Raw genomic sequence first — 19,926 nt, forward strand, 5'->3', positions numbered from 1 at the left:
GTCTCAATGGGAAAGTGCAGCACGCTGGTTTCCTGAGTCCACATCACGATGGCTGAGAAGCCCAACTTGAGGTCAGAAAGGAAAGACAAGTTTGAAGACCCCGCAGTCCAGGGCCCACCAGGTCTTCGGCAGCTTGTTATTCTGAGTGATGTTCAAATGACACAAAAAACAAACAAAATCCCTGAATATCGTAGCCGCTACCACCAATAGCCATCCTGATCCCATTCTGCTGGGCTGAGAGCTCTAGGGCCACGATGGATCCCAGTCACCACCAGGTCCCTGATGACGGACCTGCGTAGGTGCTGAGTAATCCCTAATGAACTTTAGAAATGGGAAAGGTTCCAGTCTCCCAAAAGGTCCAAACTCTAAGGACCAAGCCCAACGGATTCTCTGCCACCCATTCTTAAAGTGCCTGAGGATAAGCCCAGTAATCCTGCATCTTATTTTCCAAACCTCAGTGATTCTCTTTAGTAGACAAGGCAGTAAAGGCCCAGAATGGGCTGAGCCTTCTCTGTGGCCATTCAGGATCATATCAGCATCTTCATTCTTCTCCACCACCCTTCCAGCTAAATCTGATGTACACTAATCTCTGTTTTGTTTCTAACTGACACACGACTGGCTAGAGGTCAACAACGATCTTCCTGTATTGATCAGGCAGTCATTTAAGTCGGCCCTGAGAGGAGAGAGACCTTCCAAATGGTGATAACTTAATTCATGACCTTTATGGAAGGCGTCTTAGAAAATCAGACTCAGGAGACAGCCAAGACTGGCTGGGGGATTGCAGACCCGTCACTTTACTAACAGAACAAACTGGGCCAGGTTGACTGGGCCCCTAGGCCTCGGTTTCTCCATGCATCAACTGGAGATACTACCAGCTGCCCCCCCACTGCCCGGGTCAGCTGGGAGGACAGGAGGGCGTGGAGCTGTGCAGCCCCCAGCGGAGAGCTGACAGCCCCATCTCTGCAATGCGGTCAGAGCACGGCTCAACTCACAGGACTATTGTGGGGACCAAAATGAGCTAAGGGAGGAGCGGTGCTTGGTGGCGCCCCGGGCCCGCCGGTGCCCCTCCCGGACAGTCTTGCCTCTTCTCTCAAGGAGTTTGTGTCGCTGCTGAGCTAGCTCATAATGAGTCAGTCACAAATGCTGCCCTCACAAAGCCCACTTCGGGGGGTTTGAAGTCACATCCTGCCTAGCCTCACTCAGCATGATTTATTCCACCCCAGGAATGCAGCTCACTTCCCAGAATTTTGTGAAGAACTTTAGTTAAAGAGTTTGATCCTGCAGGGAGCTCCATTTACAGGCTCAGCTGCAGGGGTGGAGGAGACCCAGCTCAGCTCAGACCTGTGGGCAGGAACCACACAAGTCAGGGCTGAAAGACCTCACCCCACCCAGCCCCCGCAAGAAGCATCTCATCCTGGGGGTGCCAACATTTTTTTTAAACTCTCAAGTTGCAGTAGAAAAAAAATGATTTAAAAGCTTTTTATCGCGAATATGCAAATGTGTCAAACCAAAGCTTCACAAGATGATATGTGCATACTATGCACTCGAGTCTATTTAATTCCTAAAACTACTGGTTGCCACCGGTAATCTCACAACCCACCAGTGAGTCTCAGCTGACAGCCTGAGAAACACCCATCTGACCTCAGCCTTCACTGGGTATGTGAGGCTCAGACTAGGCCAGCGACATGCCCAAGATAACACAGTGAAGTTCACAAGCAAAAGTTAAGTCCAAAGTCAAAGCAAGGCTGGGGCGGGGCGGGGCGGGGTGGGGTGGGGCGGTGTCAAACCTCCGGCCTGTAAGGTGGCAGCTGTAGCAGCCCAGTCACCTGACATGGGCTGGACTGCTGGTCCCCCGCCGCTCCCATCATTTGATCCCGACACCCTCAGTAAAGCCATGGCAGGTATCCTACGGCCCCTGCCCCATTCCCTGCTCCCCACCGTCCCCCTTAAAAAAGAGGGAGACCGATGCTCAGGGAGGTGAAGTGACCTGTCTGGACCTGGGGTTTAGGAAACATCTTTTGAGGACCTGGAGCCCAGGTGGAAAATCACAAGGACAGAAAGAAAGAAGAGCCCAGTTTCTTCTGTATGCAGAGTAACAACAGATCAAATCCACTACTACCAAAACATCACCACTCAAAGCTCCAGGCAGAGCCCCACACTGAAGAGATGCCCAGAAGTGCTATATTAAAGGCTTCATACAGATGAGATGGGAGAGGAAAAGCCCACTGCCCCAGGAAGGGTACTCTCCTCACATTTATATCCTTGGAACAATGTCACCTAACCCTATAATGAACAGACCCTCCTGCCTGATAATAGCCTGTGTGTGTGTGTGTCTGTGTCTGTGTATAAACAGATATGCCTCTGCACATCTGTTTATACACAGACACAGACACACACACACACACACACACACACACACACACACACTCTATAAACAGGAAACCCAAAGTCCCCATTTCTCTAGATCAGTGGTTTTTAACACTTCCAGCCATCAAAGACCCCTTTGAGAATTGGTTGGAGGCTGTGAACCCTTTGTGTACCATCTTAGGGGGTCACAGAGACCCTCAAGTACAGTCCACGGACTTTTAGGAGCCCCCTGGTTACCAGCTCAAAGGCAAAGGGGCACTGGAGTGGCCTCCTTCTCCACCAAGGCAACGTGAACTGACTTCAGAGGGTTTTCTTCCTTCATCATCCTCCAGAGGGGCTGCGGTCGGGATGGCCCAATAGTGAGAGTGTGCCTGGGAAGCAGAGGACCCGGGATGGTGACAGCAGGAGGCCGTGTCCCCTGGGCTGCTCTGATCACTCTGGACGGCAGAAACAAAACATCCAAAACTGGACGGCAAACTGTCTCCCTTTCGTTTCCATCCCTTGGGCCTGTTCACCACTGAGCCAGCACGGAGCCAGCCCTGGGCACACAGGCTGGAGGGCGGGCAGAGACAAGCCCTCCAGAAAAGCCAGGCTGCACAAGCGGCATCCCAGAGCCTTCGCCCTCCCGGGAGAAAGTGACCCAAATACGAGCCACACACAGGGTGAAGATAAAACCCACTTATTTCACACTTGACACAAAAATTGAATGACAGCTCCTAGAGCATAGTGTGCTAGCACCCGTGTCTGAAAGGTCGGCCAGTCCAGCTATCCTTGAGCAGGGAGCCTGGCCGCAGGGATGACCTCACCACATCTGTCACCAGAAACCTGGCCGCCGCTTATTTAACCACCCGCTGAGGATCATTCCTTTGCCCGGGCCACAGGCTGGTCCCAGAGGGGCCAAGGCTGAAGCTGTGTGAGAGAAACCGTGGTGGACCCTGCCTTAGGGAGCGGCCAGATGCGGCCATACCAGCCTGCCCTGGGCGAAGCCTCCCCTCCCCCACACACAGACGTGCACACGCAGACGTGTGCACACACACCCCACAGAGGCTGTGGGATCAGCGCAGGATGGGACACATCCGGCCAACCTGGATGTGGGCACTGGAGTCTCCATTCACTGGCTGAGGGATTCTGGGAACATAATTTTTTTTTTTTAATTTATTTTTGGCTATGTTGGGTCTTCATTGCTGCACGCGGGCTTTCTCTAGTTGCGGCGAGCAGAGGCTACTCTTCGTTGTGGTGCGTGGGCTTCTCATGCGGTGGCTTCTCTTGTTGCAGGGCACAGGCTCTAGGTGCGTGGGCTTCAGTAGTTGTGGCACGCAGGCTCAGTAGTTGTGGTTCGCGGGCTCTAGAGCGCAGGCTCTGTAGTTGTGGCGCACGGGCTTAGTTGCTCCGCGGCATGTGGGATCTTCCTGGACCAGGGCTCGAACCCATGTCCCCTGCTTTGGCAGGTGGATTCTTAACCACTGCACCACCAGGAAAGTCCTGGGAACATAATTTAAGCATTCTGCACCTCCCTTCATCTGCTCAGGAATCACAAAGCCCATAGTGCAGGACCATGCTGACACTTAGTTCTGGGTGCTTCTCACATGAGACCTCACTACTGCACACGACAACGCAGAGGTAGGTTCTGTTAGCGTCCTGCTTTGCAGAAGAGGAAACCAAAGCCCAGGGTGCAAGTAGTAGCTGCTGTTGCCTGTACCGCGGGGTCTGCGCCTACCCAGCAGGCTCTGAACACGCAGAGAGGCAGCAGAGCAGTAGGCAAGCCTGGTAAGAAGACCTGGTGACCGGCCGTCAGCAATGGATCAGGAAGGGGACGGCCCACAACCTTCCCTGCCACCCAGCACCCAAGCGGCCGACGCAAGCCCCCTCGCATCAGGCAAGTTTCACCCGCAAACTCCTTTAACCCGATTTCTCTAAGATGTGCTTGTCAGAAGGCGGAGGTTTCCCTCCCCGCCCCTCCCAGCTGTCCCCTGCGGATCCCACTGAGGAGGCAGGAATTTAACAGGCCTGTGGTTCACACTCCGGACCACAACCAGTTTGGAATGTCCAGGTCCAGGAGCACAAAGACGGCAGGCGAAAGTCCCCCCAAGGGCCCAGAATCCTGCCCCAGCCCCCATCTTTGCTCAGGTCCTCAATGGAGTATCACATTCTTCAGATTCTTGTCTGAAAGCCAGAAGGGGACGGGGGCTTGGCTATTTCAACCTAAGGATAACTAAAGCCTGAGACGTGTCTTAAAGGGGAAGAGAGCCATCCTTTTTCAGCCTCTGTCACACTGGTCTGCCCTAGGTGTGTAGACTGTGAAGATCTGCACACGGGGGTTTGCAACCCGGAAGAGCCCTCGGCCCAGTGTCCCAGCGTGTCCGCACTTTGAGGACAACCGGGCTCCAGGGCACATGGCTGGTAAGAGGCTGGGAGGGACGTTGCCATGCTGCGTCTTCAGTCTCGGCCTTGGAGGCCACTCACTGTCTGCTCCTTCCTCCCTGATGTGAGGTTTCAAGTGCCAGCCAGCAAGTGGGCAGAACCAACTCCAGGTAGGTCTGGAGGGAGGTGAGAAGCCACAGTGAGGACGGGGCCTTGGGAATTCCACCGGGCTCGGTGGCCAGTGATTAATCCCGTGATGAGGCATTTTTCATGAGCGCTCGGCGCAACACAGCCACTTCCTCTACACCCTGGCAGGCGCAGGAGATGGCTGGGGGGCAGCGGGCCCAGCTCTGGGCAGAAGGCAGGCTGGTGGGCTAGGAGGTGGCCAGGAGGCAGCTAGGAGGCAGGAGCAGTGCTGGAAGGCTGAGGGGGAACAGCTAAGATTCCCTGTAGGAGCCATGCTGAGCCCATCTCACACACCTGGCCGCCCACCCGCACCTGCCACCCACGGATGTGTGTCTCCAGTGGAGCAGGTAAGGCTGTATTTCACACCTGGCACCATAAGCCAGGGAGGCACCGGGCCGACAACCACTGCATTAAGGTTGTGTACGAAAGCGTGAAAGTCTACAAGCCCCCAGCTTCACAGACACTATCCACTTAAAGGGTTAAGTGGGATGAGAGGGCAAGAGAGGCAACAGAAGCAGATATGGAAAATCACTGGCCTGAAAATTAGAGGAGCGGGGAGAGGACCTGAGATCTCTCCCGTACTACCTGGGGTGAGGCACTTAGGTTCTTTGAGCCTCGATTTTCCCAGCTCTAAAATGGGAACATCAATACCGCCACCCTCGTGGGATTGGGAGACTTCAACTGCAGTAACCTGAGTGTGACTTCAAACTTCACAGTGATAGAAAAAGTCCATGAAGATCGGTTTGTTAAAAATGGATAAAATAGATATAATAGACAGCCTGGCACTGTGCTGGAGAAACTGTATGTAAATAAAACAAATAAACAATAAAGCTAAACTTTATTGAGCACCAAAACGCTCATGGTAGTTATTTTCCCCATTCCACAGACAAGGAAACATATGCACAGGAACGATGCATGACTCCCCCAAGGTCCAAGAGCTGGCACAGGGGAGAATCCGAATTAGGACAGAGGGTCTGACTCCAAGTCCCCTGCCTGTGTACACAAGTACCAGACAGAGCCATGGCACAGTGGTTAAACCTCAGACCCCAAAGAAATAAAGCCATCTACCCAAGGTCACACAGAGCTAAGTGACAGTGCTCATGCTGAACCAGGTCTGTTTGGTTCACACTCCGGTATGAATATATTCACCCCTCTCTGAAGCATGTATTAAGTGCTTACCGTGGGCCACATACAGTGCAAGGGTTCCAGTGGCAAGTCCTCTAATAGGGCAGGGACACCAGCAAGTAGGATCGAGAAGGGCTAAGACAGAAACCAGTGGGGGGCGTGGGTGCTGACAGAGCAAGGGAAGCTCTCCCTGGCAGGCAGCCACTCAACACTTTGGCCAGCAACTGCGATTTTCTAGTCCTGCAAGAGTTTTCCGCAAGCGTTTCCTCTTGCTCACGTAAAGGCAGTGTTTATGGCTCCTCAGAGGGGAGAAGTCATCTCCAAGAACACTTGCTCCACAAGAATGGGCGGGGGATGCCATCACCCCTGTAAGGAAGGCAGAGCAACCTAAGAACTGTCCATCCCTGGTCCATTCTGGGGGCCTGGTTCCTGCGGCACTTTGATGTCCACGAGTGGAACTCAGGAGCAGAGAGGATGAAAGAAGACAGAAGGCAAAGGCGCTCTGTGAACCAAGGGCGGGCGGGGGGCAGGAGAGGGTACGGGGACACATTTACTGGGGGTCCCCCATGAACCAGACAGTGCACGGAGTGACTTCCACAATTTAGCTGCCCAAAGGACACCAGGAGATGGGTTTTATTAACCAGATTTTACAGGTGAGCAAACTGGGGCTCGAAGCAGTTAAAGGAACAACTGGTGAAGTAGGGAGAAGTCCTAGAGGGACCGATAGAGTGTCCCTGGGTTAGAGAGGTCTCCTCTGACACTGACACATACCCACTCCCCTCTCCCCTCTTATGGTCTGCACTCTGACCCCCAAATTCACATATTGCAGCCTTCACCCCCAGCACCTCAGAATGTGATTGTATTTGGAGAGAGGGTCTTTAAAGAGGTCTTTAGGTGAAAATGAGACCATGAGGGTGGGCCCTAATCCAATCTGACTGGTGTCCTAGTAAAAGGAGGGGGTTTGGACACAGGGACACAGCAGGGATGTGTGCAAAGAGGGAAGACTGAGTGAAGAGGCTGCAAGAGGGAGGCCATCTGCAAGCCAAGGAGGGAGACCTCAGCAGAAACCAACCCTGCAGACACTGTGATCTTGGACTTCCAGCCTCCAGAACTGTGAGAAATAAATTTCTGTTGTTTAAGAAGTCCGGTCTTTGGTGCTCTGTGCACGCCTTCACCCGACCATCATTCTCTACAGTATGCCCACCACCCCGACCTGCCACGGTGAGCCTGTTTGGCTGGCTGCTGGCTGCTTCTCCCCACTGGAATGTCAACCGCAGACTTTGGTTACTTTTATTCAGTCATGTATCCCCAGCACTGAAACAGACTCCAGCACACAGCCAGCATTTGATACGTATTTAATGAATAAATAAACTGAGTGAAAATGGGATTTAAACCCAGCTGCCACTTCTAGAGTCACCCACTCCCTTCCCCACGCCCCGCTGCCTCCTTCTGCTTTATCTAATTCTCTATTCCTGCCCCACCTCTCCTCCTCCAATATAAAAGCTGGTAAGTAATTTTAAATAGTATAAATTCAAAGATAATCTCTAGTCTATAATCACCGCCAAACAGTAGTGTAAATAAGGTGACAGGAGATTTAAAAAAGATACACACTGGGGCTTCCCTGGTGGCGCAGTGGTTGAGAGTCCGCCTGCTGATGCAGGGGACGCGGGTTCGTGCCCCGGTCCGGGAAGATCCCACATGCTGCGGAGCAGCTGGGACCGTGAGCCATGGCCGCTGAGCACGCACGTCCAGAGCCTGTGCTCCGCAACGGGAGAGGCCACGACAGCGAGAGGCCCGCTTACCATCAAAAAAAAAAAAAAAAGATACACATTGGACCTCACCTTGACCACCAGGGAACATTATAATCTACTAAGTGCTGAAATCCCCAGCTAATGGTTTATTCTCACTACTAATTTAAAGTCAATATGTAAAAAATAAGGTTAGGTGAGGTTTAGGGTTTGTTTTTGGTTTTCTGAGTGTGTATTTGATGGAGGGGGGAGCGCACTGAGGACGACAGAGCTCTCCTACTCAAACCTCAACTCTGCGGACCTGGTACTGATCCAAACCGCCGCTGCAGCCTGGAGAGGGGACCCGAGGAGGTCGGCAAAACCTGAAACAGACAGCACCACGGAGGTGTCCCAGTGACCACGTCCCGCCCTGGTCCTCTCATCCCTTCTCACTCCCTCAGGGTGTGGGCACGGGGATGGGGCTGGCTTCTCTCCTGCGCTCTAGGAAGACTGCAGCATTCAGGCCAGGCTCCCTTGAGCCAGAAGCTGGGGCTGGGGGACAGGGGCAGTGGGCAGCTGGAAAGAGGGAAGAAGCCTTGGCAAGGAAGCCATTAATCTGGAATGAAAGAAAACACCAGAGCAAAGACACTGTAGCCCAGTTTCTAGGCCCTTGACCACCCGCCTTCTCCCCTCACACCCAGCCCTGCCCCGCGCCCCAAAACTCCTTTACTGTTGTAAAGGTCTGTCTGCTTAAAAGCAGCCACTAAGATTCTGCAACTTCCTCTTTACAACAAAACTACACTGTTGCAACTTGTTGCCACAGTTGGTTCCTTCCCCAGAGGCAGGAGCCACAGCACAGCCCAAGTGGCCTGCCTGGCTTTGGACGGTTCTCAGATATCCCCACCCTTGGCCGCCTCCCACCGTGGTCACCAAGGGGCCTCCCTCAGGAGGGCCAGAACCCCCACCACCACCACTGACATGGTCCCTCGGAGCCGCTGTCCCTCACTACCGCCCACCACCACCCCACCCCAGGCGTTTTCTGGTCCAGACCTGCATGAACCAACCACTCGGGGAGGGAGGGCATAAAGATCTTCCTCCAATGAGCCCAGAAAGATCTCCCAGGTCCACGTTCCTGCGCTTTCTCACCACTGATGACAGAGTGGTTTTACCTGTTTTCCATCAACTCTACCAGGGCATCTAAGCTGCCACTTTCTCCAGGGCTCACCACCAGCACAACCAACGACACCCAAGTGAAGTGATTCTTCCCTGGGTATAGACTGTGAGCCCCCTGAGGGCAGGATTTGGGATGTCTCATTCATCTACATCCTAACCACCCAACAGTTTCTGTATTTGCTGCATGAATGAATTTCCAAAAGACTCAATAAAACCCATGGAACTTTCTGGCAAAGTCAATAATGGTTCTTTCCCACCGTGGACCATAACATAGCCATTAAAATAATAACTGTGGAGACTGCTGCAACATAGGAAACTTTATATTACAGCACTGAGTAGTCACAACACACGACGGTATCTAATTTAGTATTTAATTTTAGCATTTAATTTTGTAAAATATGCAAGTATATGGACAGAAAACCCAGAAAAATGCAAACAGCGGATGGAGTGAGGGGCAAATTTGCTTCTTGCCAGGTTTGTTATTATATCGTTTGTGCTATAAACAAACCTCCCCTCCCCGCTTTTCTTTAACTTTAAAAAGGGAAACTAGGGGCTTCCCTGGTGGCGCAGTGGTTAAGAATCCGCCTGCCAATGCAGGGGACACAAGTTCAAGCCCTGGTCCGGGAAGATCCCACATGCTGCAGAGCAACTAAGCCCGTGCACCACGACTACTGAGCCTGCGCTCTGGAGCCCGCGTGCCACAACTACTGAAGCCCACATGCCACAACTACTGAAGCCCGTGCTCCTAGAGCCCATGCTCCACAAGAGAAGCCACAGCAATGAGAAGCCTGTGCATTGCAACGAAGAGTAGCCCCGCTCGCCACAACTAGAGAAAGCCCGCACACAACAACGAAGACCCAACGCAGCCAAAAATAAATAAAATAAAATAAAAAATAAATTAATTAAAAAAAGAAAAAGGGAACCTATTCCAGGAACAATTGTCTCTCTCAACACTCCATGAAAAATGTCATCCCAAATCCTTCAGCTGGGAACAGTGTCCTTGCTGACCACATAACCAGAGGGCACAGGCAGAATTCCCAGCAGCCACCCAGAGGTTAAGGGCCTGGGAGTGCAATCCCGGACCGCCACATTTCCCAGGAAATGGCACAGGGAAGCAGACCTTAATGGGCCATTTGGGCTGCTTAAGGGGCTTTGAGATGGGGCCGGGGCCTGGAGCCACTAAGGAGAAGAAATCTTTTACTAGCCCAGGGTGACTCAGAGGGCCTTGGCCACCTGCATCACCCTTACAAAGCTCCACCGAAGTCTGAGTGAATGAACAAGGTCCCAGCCCTGTTCCCTGGACGTGCTGTGCCACATCCCTACCTTGCAATCAGCTCCAGAAGCTACCTCCTCCAGGAAGCCTTCTCAGATCCCCCTGGGCCCCCAGCACTCTGGTGGGACACCAACAGCTCCTGGAAACAAGGGCCCCTGATTCCTTCCCCTCCTTATTCCCAGCACCCAGGCAAGCACCCAGCATACACTGTAAAGCTCTGAGGAGTGGTTACTGAATGATGATAGACAGATGGACAAATGAAGCAGGAAGGAATGCAAGTCTGCAAGTGGGCTGATGTCAAGAAGAGCCCACTATGGAGATGGTGGCGGGCCCTCTGGCTGGCTGGCTCCCAGTGAGGACCAGCCAGGGCCCCACCAACAGCAGGCAGGCATGGCAGCCGGGATTTACGCTGCCCTCCCTTAGGACAAAACACACACACATTTGAAAAATGGTCGGTTGAGGTTAAAGGTGAAGTCAGTAGCCAAGGCAACACTATCGAACTGGCAACCTCGCTCCAAACAGCTAACTGCACTAGGGGTGAGGTGCCCCATCCTGCCCCGGCCCAAAGCCCTACTCTTTTCATTAATTCTTGGCCACTGGCGAGGAAGGAGGACTCAGGGACCAGTCCAACCCCTCACTGCCAAGTGAGCACAGGCCAGCCCAGGAGGGAAGGGCATCTGTAAGGACACACAGGCGTCAGAGCGCCCGAGTCTGAATCCCTGCTCAGTCTCATCTGTAAAATGGGGATTAACTTCCTACCTCCTGGGAGTGAATTAAATGAGAGAATTCATGTAAAAGCACTAGCACAGCACCTGGCACCTAGCAAGTGGTCAATAAAATTTAACTCTTATTGTTATTACTATTACAGGCAGGGCTGGGACTTCAACCTAGATATCCTGATTACCAGGCCAGCGTCCCTCCACCAGAGCCTCTTCCTTCCTTCCTTGCCCACCTTCCTCATCTTCCCTCCTCCTCCCAGATGATCCTAGCCTCCAGGAAGCTGGCTCAAGATGCCCAGAAATCCCTGCTCACTCAGGGTGGCACGGGCTGCCTCACGTCCCAAGTCTCCGTCCCAGTGTCCCAACTCCCTAATAAAGGGTAAGGCTCCTGAGGCCAGGGATGGGCTCTCTGCCCTCGTCCCCACTGAAGCCCCAGCAGGCCCAGCACAGGGCAGGCCACACAGCAGGAGCCCAAGGCATCTTTGACGACTGACTTGGCCAAGAAATTTGGGATCAATACCCAACAGTTGGCTCTTCAATATTAAAAAACAGACAAAAACTTTAAAATAGCTCCCTGCCACCAACTTTCTTATCCCAGAGACTTCCAGACAAGTACCGAGCATCCGCCTTTTATGAAATGGAGAGATCACTAAATGGCAATCTAGACCTTTGGCTGCCTGGCCCCCCGCGTCCCCGGGCTTACGGGCACAGGTACCAGTAAGACCTGAACTCCACTCGTGCAACAAGGACGAGAGGTCAAGTCCATGCCCGGCGCTGGCGAGAAACTGGGGATGGAGAGATGAAAGAAGACCCCACCTCTGACCTCTCAGTTCAGTGGGGTCTAAAACCTTCTCCCCCATCCCAGCCCAGTTAGATTAAGTCACCCAAATGGTTCCAAATGCCTCGTCTTTATGTTTATCAGACAGGAAGCTGCCTTCTCCAGCCCTGTGACTAAATGCAAAACACAGGAAACACAGGCTTTTGAACATAGACAACTCAAAAAAAAGGTGCCCTGGCAGCTTTATAATCGCTTTTTTAAAATGCTTAAACCGACTCCGATCAGTCACCAGTTGAACTGTACGGTCTGGGGAGAAGAATGCAAAGGCTGCAGGCCTGGAAAACCTCAGCCTCCAAGCCCAGGGGAACTTTCGCAGGTTCCTCAGTCATCTCACCGCACCATGTTATCGAGGGACGGGCTTGTTGCGCAAATTCAAAATCTTTAAAACCTGAACATACATCTCCAAACACCGGAGGACAGAGGATGTTGGTGACGACCTGCAAAAGGGAGGAAGAGGAGGAGGAAAAGAACTGGCCCACTTGGCGTATGTTTATATGTAAATTACAACAAGCCTACAAAAGCGACATCTCCATGTGGTCGATGAGGAAACTGAGGCTCCAGCTTAGCAGTGGGAGGAAAGGCAAGGGTCTGGTCCTAGCTCCACCAGATCCCAAAGCCCTGGTTTGGTTCCCTCTACGTGGGTTTTGTATCAAAGATACAACACAGCGATCACCCAAGACGTTAAGTGACGTCTAAAATTACTAGAAACCGGGACTGGCTGAAGGACCGTGGAAAGCTGGTGTGGCTCTCTGAGTGGCCCACCCGCTCGCTGCCTGGCGCTGCCCCATGTGAAATATTGATTTTTGAGCTGCAGGAACTTCCAGGCCAAGTGGAACTGTCCAACTGGAAGAAGTTCAGAGAAACCCGAAACACTTCCCACCCCATTTCTTAACCCTTGGGCCCCTCCCCCCCCACCCCCCAAAAGAAAAAGATTAAGGGTGTGGAAAAACAGACTCTTGAGGGAAGATTAAAGGAGCTAAGTTCGTGTTGCTGGGCTAAACAGTGCATAAAGTTGAGGAAAGGCATGATAACAGCTCAAAACCACTTTTAAGCGAGGCCACATGATTTTAAGAGAAAGGCACTGGGGTTAAGGGAAACCAGGGCCCAGAGCTTTCTTCTACCAACTCACAGAATGAGCTTGGGCGACTCACTCCTCTAACTGCGGGGGGAGGCGGCAAAAATTACACTATCCCTAAGACCCCTTCCAGCTCAGACATTCTATAACCCTAAGCAAATTCAGTAGGGAGGACTGTCCTGTCGCTGTTGATTTTCCTTTTAAGCGGGGCATCATTCAGGATTAGAGTTAAATGAAAAGAAAAGAAAACCTGAGACGGAAGTTCCCAAAATAACGTCCACGGAGGTGAGAGAGGGACTCCCCTGGAGGACCCCTGGTCCTCTGGGCAACACGGTAAGGACCATAAGGACCAAGGACCTCTGAGAGGCCCCAAGGAAGTGACCTGCAGGCGGGGGGAAGGTCAGTTGCACCTTCGACTTCCCTGCAGGCCACAGCCCAACCTGCCCAGGCAGGAAGCCATACCCTTCAGTGGCAACTTCCAGAAGGCCCTGCAAGGTTCCCTCCAGCCACAGCAGGAGGCTTCCCCGCCCAGGCTAGAGACGAAGACAGCCGCTGAAGACACCGCTGCTGCGAGAACCCGAGAGTCAGGCTGCGGAGAAACTCCCTACACGGCCTCGCCCTCAGCCAAAGGTCGGCCAGGAGCCTTCTCTGGGCCCACCTGCCCAGGCCCGGGTGTGCTGTGTCCCATCCTGGGTGCTGAATCACCTCTGGCTGGAGAAACCAGTCGGCAGAATGGGGGCCTCAGAAAGTCCCAACAGCAGCCTGCCTGCCTCAGTTACTTTTTAAAGAGACCCGCATCAGACGCAAGGGGGCAGCTCCCCAAATATCTGGTGCCCTCAAAGCCTGAGGGGCAGGTGCGGGCAGAGGGGGCAGATACAGGTTGGCATCCAGACTTCAAACCGCCCGCCCACGGGGTGGCAGGCCCAGTTCAGACGCAGGCTCATTTTGGGTACTCCTGTGTGACTCACGCCATCTTTCCAGGAGGCCTACAGGCTGCCTGGGAGGGACACAGCCCTGCCCGAGACCCTGAAGGGGTCTTCCACCGGCTGAAAGCACCAGCTCGGTGGTGAGCAGAGCCTACGTCTTCTCCGGGGCCCACAACATGCAAGACTAAGGCAATCCTCCTTGAGAGGGGGATCAGGGCCCTCCAATTCAAAACACCCCGTTGAACACATCTTCTCAAGAATTTGGGCTTTTCCAATGTTATTAATACATAAAAACCACAGGCCAGACGTGTGAGGGACAACCGGAGATGGGGTGGGTTGCAATGACCCCACGTTTCCAAGTGAGGAGGACCCAAGAGAATAAAGCTCTGGTCTTCTGGTCAGGGTGGTCTCCCCAGGCAAGGACAAGAGGACCGTTTGGAGCCAGGGGGATTGTGGGAAAGCTGGCAAAGAGGCATCCTGAAATACTTTCCAGACACATCTTGCAGGCTTCCTTTTCTCTTACTGCAGAGAAAAAGCAATCATCTACCATTTTCCAGAACACGAGGGAGTGGATCAGAGTAGACATTTGTCTAAAGGGGTTACTCTGGTGATAATATGACATCATGGAGAAGAAAACAGGCCCGAAAATGTTCCAACCACAGAGCAATTCAGCCCATTTTTAAGACCCTTCCTCCCTCCCTGCATACAATAGGCACTCAGTGTGCAATCTGGGATCCTGAGCAAAATGCATTTTAAGGTGGAGACCTCTAAGACTGGCCAGCCAACCACTTATTTGTATAGATAATAAAACTAAGAAAATTTTGAATTTTTGACTATTTAAGGGCAACGCATGTGAAAAGGCATTTAGTGAAAAAAGTAATGCTCACCCCGGACTCCGGCTTCCTGGGCCCTATCTAGAGACAACCACTATTACCCGGGTTTCTGTAGCTTTCCGTGCATAGAGCCCAGGCGACATACCCTGTTTCACCCAAAAGGGAGCAACACGTATTCTACTTTGCTTCTAGTTTTATCCACTTACAATGTATCTTGAAGAGTATGGCCTATCGGTACCTATAGGTCAGCCTCATTTTTTCAAGGGCTGCAAGGATTCCCACTGTACAGCTGTGCCATGATTTATTTGACCCTCTTAATGGACAGTTAGCTTGTTTCCTGTCTTTTTCTATGACGATGCTGCAAAGAATGTCCTCGGACATTTCCTTTTGCACGTTTGAGTTTATCTGCCGGGTGAGTTCCTAGAAATCAGTCAGAAAGACAACGCTTTGACAGATATTGCCAAACTACCTCCTCAAAAGAGAGTTGTTACAACTTAGACTCCCACCAACAGGGCATGAGAGTGCCTAAGAAACTGGGGCATCTTGGAGAAATTAAAATTAATCTTGGAGAAATTAAAGTGCATGTTTCAGGTATAATTGGTGGACACATAAACTGGTATGATGCCTTTACGGAGCGATACGGCACCTCCTACCAAAATCAAATGTTCCCCCCACCGGAGCCAGAGCCAGAAGCCAGGTCTCCAGACACTAAGTCCAGTGCTCTTTGCATGTCACCCCCTGGGTCTCTCCTAGATCACAGAAACCGTGTTTGAGAACTAAAATCGCAGTGAGTTTGTGTACCTTCTGCCTGGGCCAGGGCCCTGCAACAAGGCTAGTGAGCACAAGCTCATCACCAAGAGCATCCAAAAGCATCAGCAGATGGGACCCGGAAGCACCTGTGTTTTCACCACTCGGGCTTTGTGGTCAATGAGCACTGCACACACACAAGCACACCATTTTTAGAAGTACAAACAGCACTGCGCTAAAAGCCGGGAAATCCATCTACCCCGCCTCCCGTTTCCTCACCTGACACCCCAGGAGTTAAGTTAAAAACGTACATAGTCACTATATATCAGGCCCTTTATATACTTTATTTCTTTTAGTTCTTACATCTAACCCTGCAGGATAAGCACCATGATTCCCATATTACAGATGAGGACACTGAGGTTCAGGGAGGTGACATGACTTGCCTATAGTCATATAAGTGGCAGCGTCGGGAGCTGAACTCTGCCTAGTGCCAAAGCTCACGACCCCACTCTTCCCAGCTCTCAAGAACGGGATTCCATAAGTCACAGGCTCACTGCTTCCCAGGGGGCAGCCGGGGTTCCACACCATTGTCACCAGAGGGCTTAAGCCCAGGGGCTCAGCACACCAAGGGTTAAAGCCGAGAGGCAGTGACTCTCTGAGGCTGCACAAAGGGAAAATGCACTTCCTGCCCCTGCGGGCAGAGATGCTGTATTATGCTCAGCAAATTAGGACGTTTGTTTAATTAAGAAGACACACAGATTTTGTTATTCTAAATATTTTTGGAACATGATGCTTGGGAGGAAGCTGTCAAGGCACGGATTTTTTTTTTTCTTTTTTCCCTTTGCCTTGGGTTTCTCTTTCTCCCCCTCCAAGAGAAGGGTAGGGCCAGGCTCACAGGAAGACAACAGCCAAGCCCTCCTCTCCTTTTGAAATAAAGATGTCAAGCTGGTAAGGCTGTCTTAAGTACTTTATGGAAGGATTAGCTGGAAGAGGAAGTGAAGAAAGCACAGCTAGCCTGGCTTCTAGCAATACCCTCCACCAGGCAACACAACAATGCAGCATTTTTGAGTGTGCTTTTCTCCCTTTAAAAAGCCCTAACAGATCCTTGTTTTGTTTTTTTCTGGAGCAAAAATGGGCAAGAGGCAGGCTGTGATTAACATGCGTCCTTCATCCTGTAAGAGGGAAGTTGTCCCATCTCCAACCCCTTAGGTTAAAAAGTTTAAAAATAAAAAATAGGGCTTCCCTGGTGGCGCAGTGGTTGGGGGTCTGCCTGCCGATGCAGGGGAAACGGGTTTGTGCCCCGGTGCGGGAGGGTCCCACATACCGCGGAGCGGCTGGGCCCGTGAGCCATGGCCGCTGAGCCTGCGCGTCCGGAGCCTGTGCTCCGCAGCGGGAGAGGCCACAACGGTGAGAGGCCCGCGTACCGCAAAAAAAAAATAAAAATAAAAATAATAAAAAAAGAAAAACCAGAAAGCCCTGCCCCTCTCTTTCCTCTACCCTCATATGCCCTTCAGACTAGGAGCCCCACAGAATGCACCTCTTGGGCTGCCCTTCCCCAAACAGAGCCTGCCAATCCCAGCACCTGGATCTGCCCACGGGCACTGCCGGGACTTGCTGAATGTGAAGAGTAGAGCTTTTCAGTGTCACCCTGCAGCCATCTGGGGGCACAGCGGCTCTCAAATTACATGGAGCAATCTCTGGATGTTTTTAATTACCCCTCAATTATCCACTAAATGAGTCCTCACTTTCCCGACACTGAATGCTTGCCTCGGTTTGCCAAACCTGCAACGTCCTCCTTCCTGGGGGCGGCTTCCCTCCTCATCCCAGACAGTAGTGGCCCCCTCTCAGAATTCCTCGAGTCCTTTGTCTGCGGCCTGCTTGGGACACTCATCACAGGCTGCTTTTGTATTTCAGTCACTGGGCCACTATTTCCCCCGAGGACTGTCAACTGCCCCTGGGCAGAGGCCTCTGGGTTCCCCCGCGGACAGGCTGGCTCCCTTCTCCCAATCCCCATGACTCACAGCACCCTTCTGGGGTCTCTGTCATCTTTGCCTCACATTAGAGTCATCTGCAGATTTGTTTCAGCTCTCCCTTAGATGCCCCAGGGCAGGGGCCAGGTCTTGCTCAACCTCACCCCCCTACCACCTGGCAGAATCCCTGGCACAGAGAAGCCAGTTAAATATTTGCTCAGTTACACATCTGTGTACCCTCCCCCCACCCCTAGCAGCCTTGTACGTAGATTGACTAATATTAATCAAGTGACTGACTAAATAGGCCTTAAGGCAGCCTCCCTCCCTACCAAAAAGGGAATAAAGCACCCGGTGAGGTTACAGGCTCAGATAGTCAGAAATGGCCACAGTGTTGCAGGAAGGCGCTAAGGCTCTTCCCCTTCGACAGTTACTCAACAGTTACTTTGCGATCCTGTTAAACCCAGGAAAGGGTGCACTGAACCGAGAAACGACTGGGCCTCTCAAGTGCCCAGCGGAGAGAACCGCCGGTCCCCAGGACCTGGGACTTCCCGGGAACCTTCTCCCCACACCGGTTGGGTGGGGCCGCAGACAGCAGCCCCGACGCTCGCCCTGCCCCCGCCTCAAGACAGCCGGCAACCTGGTCCAGGAGGGGACTTGGCGTGTTTGAGACACCGGGGTTCTCGGGAGGCATGCGATGGGGGGGATGCAGTCCCGCCCTAGGCGTGGCCCGAGGATAGCATGGGGTGAGGACCCTGCACAGGGACAAATGGGGCGGGGGGGGGGTGGGAGGTAAGTAGAAAACCCCGGATCTGGCCCAAACGGGAACGATGCAATAGCCCAGGCCGGATCCTAGAGGAGCAGGGCCCAGCTCTCCCCGCCCCCCGCCCTGCTGGGGCGGCCCGCAGGTGCGCTGGAATCAGGTGCGCGCCGGGCCCGCGGACCTTGGTGCGGGCCTTCCTCTCCCGGGAAGCAGAAGTCAAAAGTCAACGGATGAGGATCTGTGGGGGAGGAGGGGAGTCTTTCCTGCCTCGAGCCGCGGTCTCCGCCGGGTACCCCTTCCCATGCACCCACCCGCACCTCTCCCGGTTCCCCTCCTCCGCCCAGCCGATCGCAGCCGGCCGAATGAGGAAGTCTGGAGCGGAGGGGTGAAACAGCAGAGCGCAATGTCTGCAGCAGGATTGTCCGATTCTGACTCAGGAGGACGCCCTAACAGTTGCCAAACGGTCCCCGCCTACCCGTTACCTCCGTTTCGAAAACGCCCGGCAACTTCCAAAGGAGCCCCCGCCCCGAGCCTCCCACCTCACCCTCACCCGTGCGGCTGGGTCCAAGGGACAGAGGCTCCCCAGAAGGGGTTAAAAAGTTTGCCCAACTTGGGCACTGGGCGAGGCGAGGGCGGGGCGCCTGCCCCGACAGCAGGGGGAGGTCGAGGCTCCCGGGTGCCCGGCTGGCGGAGTGCGCCAGCGGGAGGGGGCGGGTGGAACGGAGGGTTTCCGGGGAGCGCTCGGCCCCGAAGCCTTCCTCTGCTCCACGAGGCCTCGCTTCCAACGGCGCCTTCCCGGAGCGTCCGCGCAGAGGTCCCGGAGACCCTCCCGGAGCGAAGGATGCGGTGCCCCGGACCGGCCCCGCAGCTTTCGCGCCCGCCCGCGCCGGTCGCCGGCTGCGCGGAGGCCAAGAACCACACGTCGGCCCGCTTGCCCCAGACGCCGCGCGTCCCGTAGCCGCCCGCCTGCTTGGGGCGGGACCCGTCGGTGGGACTCGCTCACCTGAACCTGGATCTGCCCCGGGGAACAAGCGCTGCTTCTCCCGAGAGGTCTTTCTCGAGCGCTCGGGCGACTACGGAATGGGACGAGCGCCTGAGGCGGGAGCTGCAGCAGGTCAGCCTCGCTCAGCCTTCGGTACCCTGCTCAGGAACCGCGGTGATATGCGCGCCTCACCGCACCCTGCTCTGCTCCTCGCCTCCTTCCCGCCCCGCCCTCTCCGCGCGGGCCCATTCCGAGCGGGGCGCCGGCTGAGGGGCGGAGCCTGGCGGGACGAATCCGCCTCCCGAGTTGTCTCACCCACTCCAGCCCGCTTCTGGTCATGATGGACAGACATATTGACCTGTGGGAAGGCAGCGGGCGGAGCCTATGGGGCCAGAGGGGAGGGAATTCATTCTCCCCATTCACCCCCACCTCCACCCTCTCCACCTTCCCCCACGCTTCCTAGGCGGGAGCCCCGCCCCCTAGGGCGGGCCCAACAAACAACCAGGTTCCAGGAGGAGGATTGACACAGAGAGAGTCCAATCAGGAGGATTAGACTCTCAGAGGCCTCCCGGCCGGGATTTTGGCGCATTGCCTGACCCAGGGCGAGGCCAGGCTGGAGCAGACTGGGGAAGTCCGGGTTTCTGACACCCCGCCCCGCGAGCTGTTTTCCCTGACCCATGTCATTCTACCAGAACAGACATTAAGTACCATATATGGGAAAAGTGCTATTTTACAATTAAGAAGGCCTGTGGGGGCGGACCTGGACTCAGCCCCGGATCCGTTTTGTGCGCCCTAAGTTCGATTTCTGACCCGCTCTTTGGAGTGGGCATGCTGCCGTCTTTCAGCCTCCAGACCTTTGCACGA

At 53.8% G+C, this 19,926-nt stretch overlaps 1 protein-coding gene across 1 annotated transcript in view; it reads right to left on the reverse strand.

Annotated features, from left to right (window-relative positions):
- Positions 1 to 19,280, reverse strand: part of MYH9 (myosin heavy chain 9) — a 93,221-nt gene extending 73,941 nt beyond the window's left edge. Inside the window, exon 1 of the mRNA XM_029204160.1 lies at positions 19,084 to 19,280. The gene's annotated coding sequence lies outside the window, so the exon portion shown is untranslated. The remainder of the gene's footprint in view (positions 1 to 19,083) is intronic.
- Between the last annotated feature and the right edge of the window lie 646 nt (positions 19,281 to 19,926).

Source organism: Monodon monoceros, unplaced genomic scaffold (assembly GCF_005190385.1).
Source record: "Monodon monoceros isolate NGI ecotype Baffin Bay Population unplaced genomic scaffold, NGI_Narwhal_1 Super_Scaffold_6, whole genome shotgun sequence".
Classification (NCBI taxonomy): Eukaryota; Metazoa; Chordata; class Mammalia; order Artiodactyla; family Monodontidae; genus Monodon; species Monodon monoceros.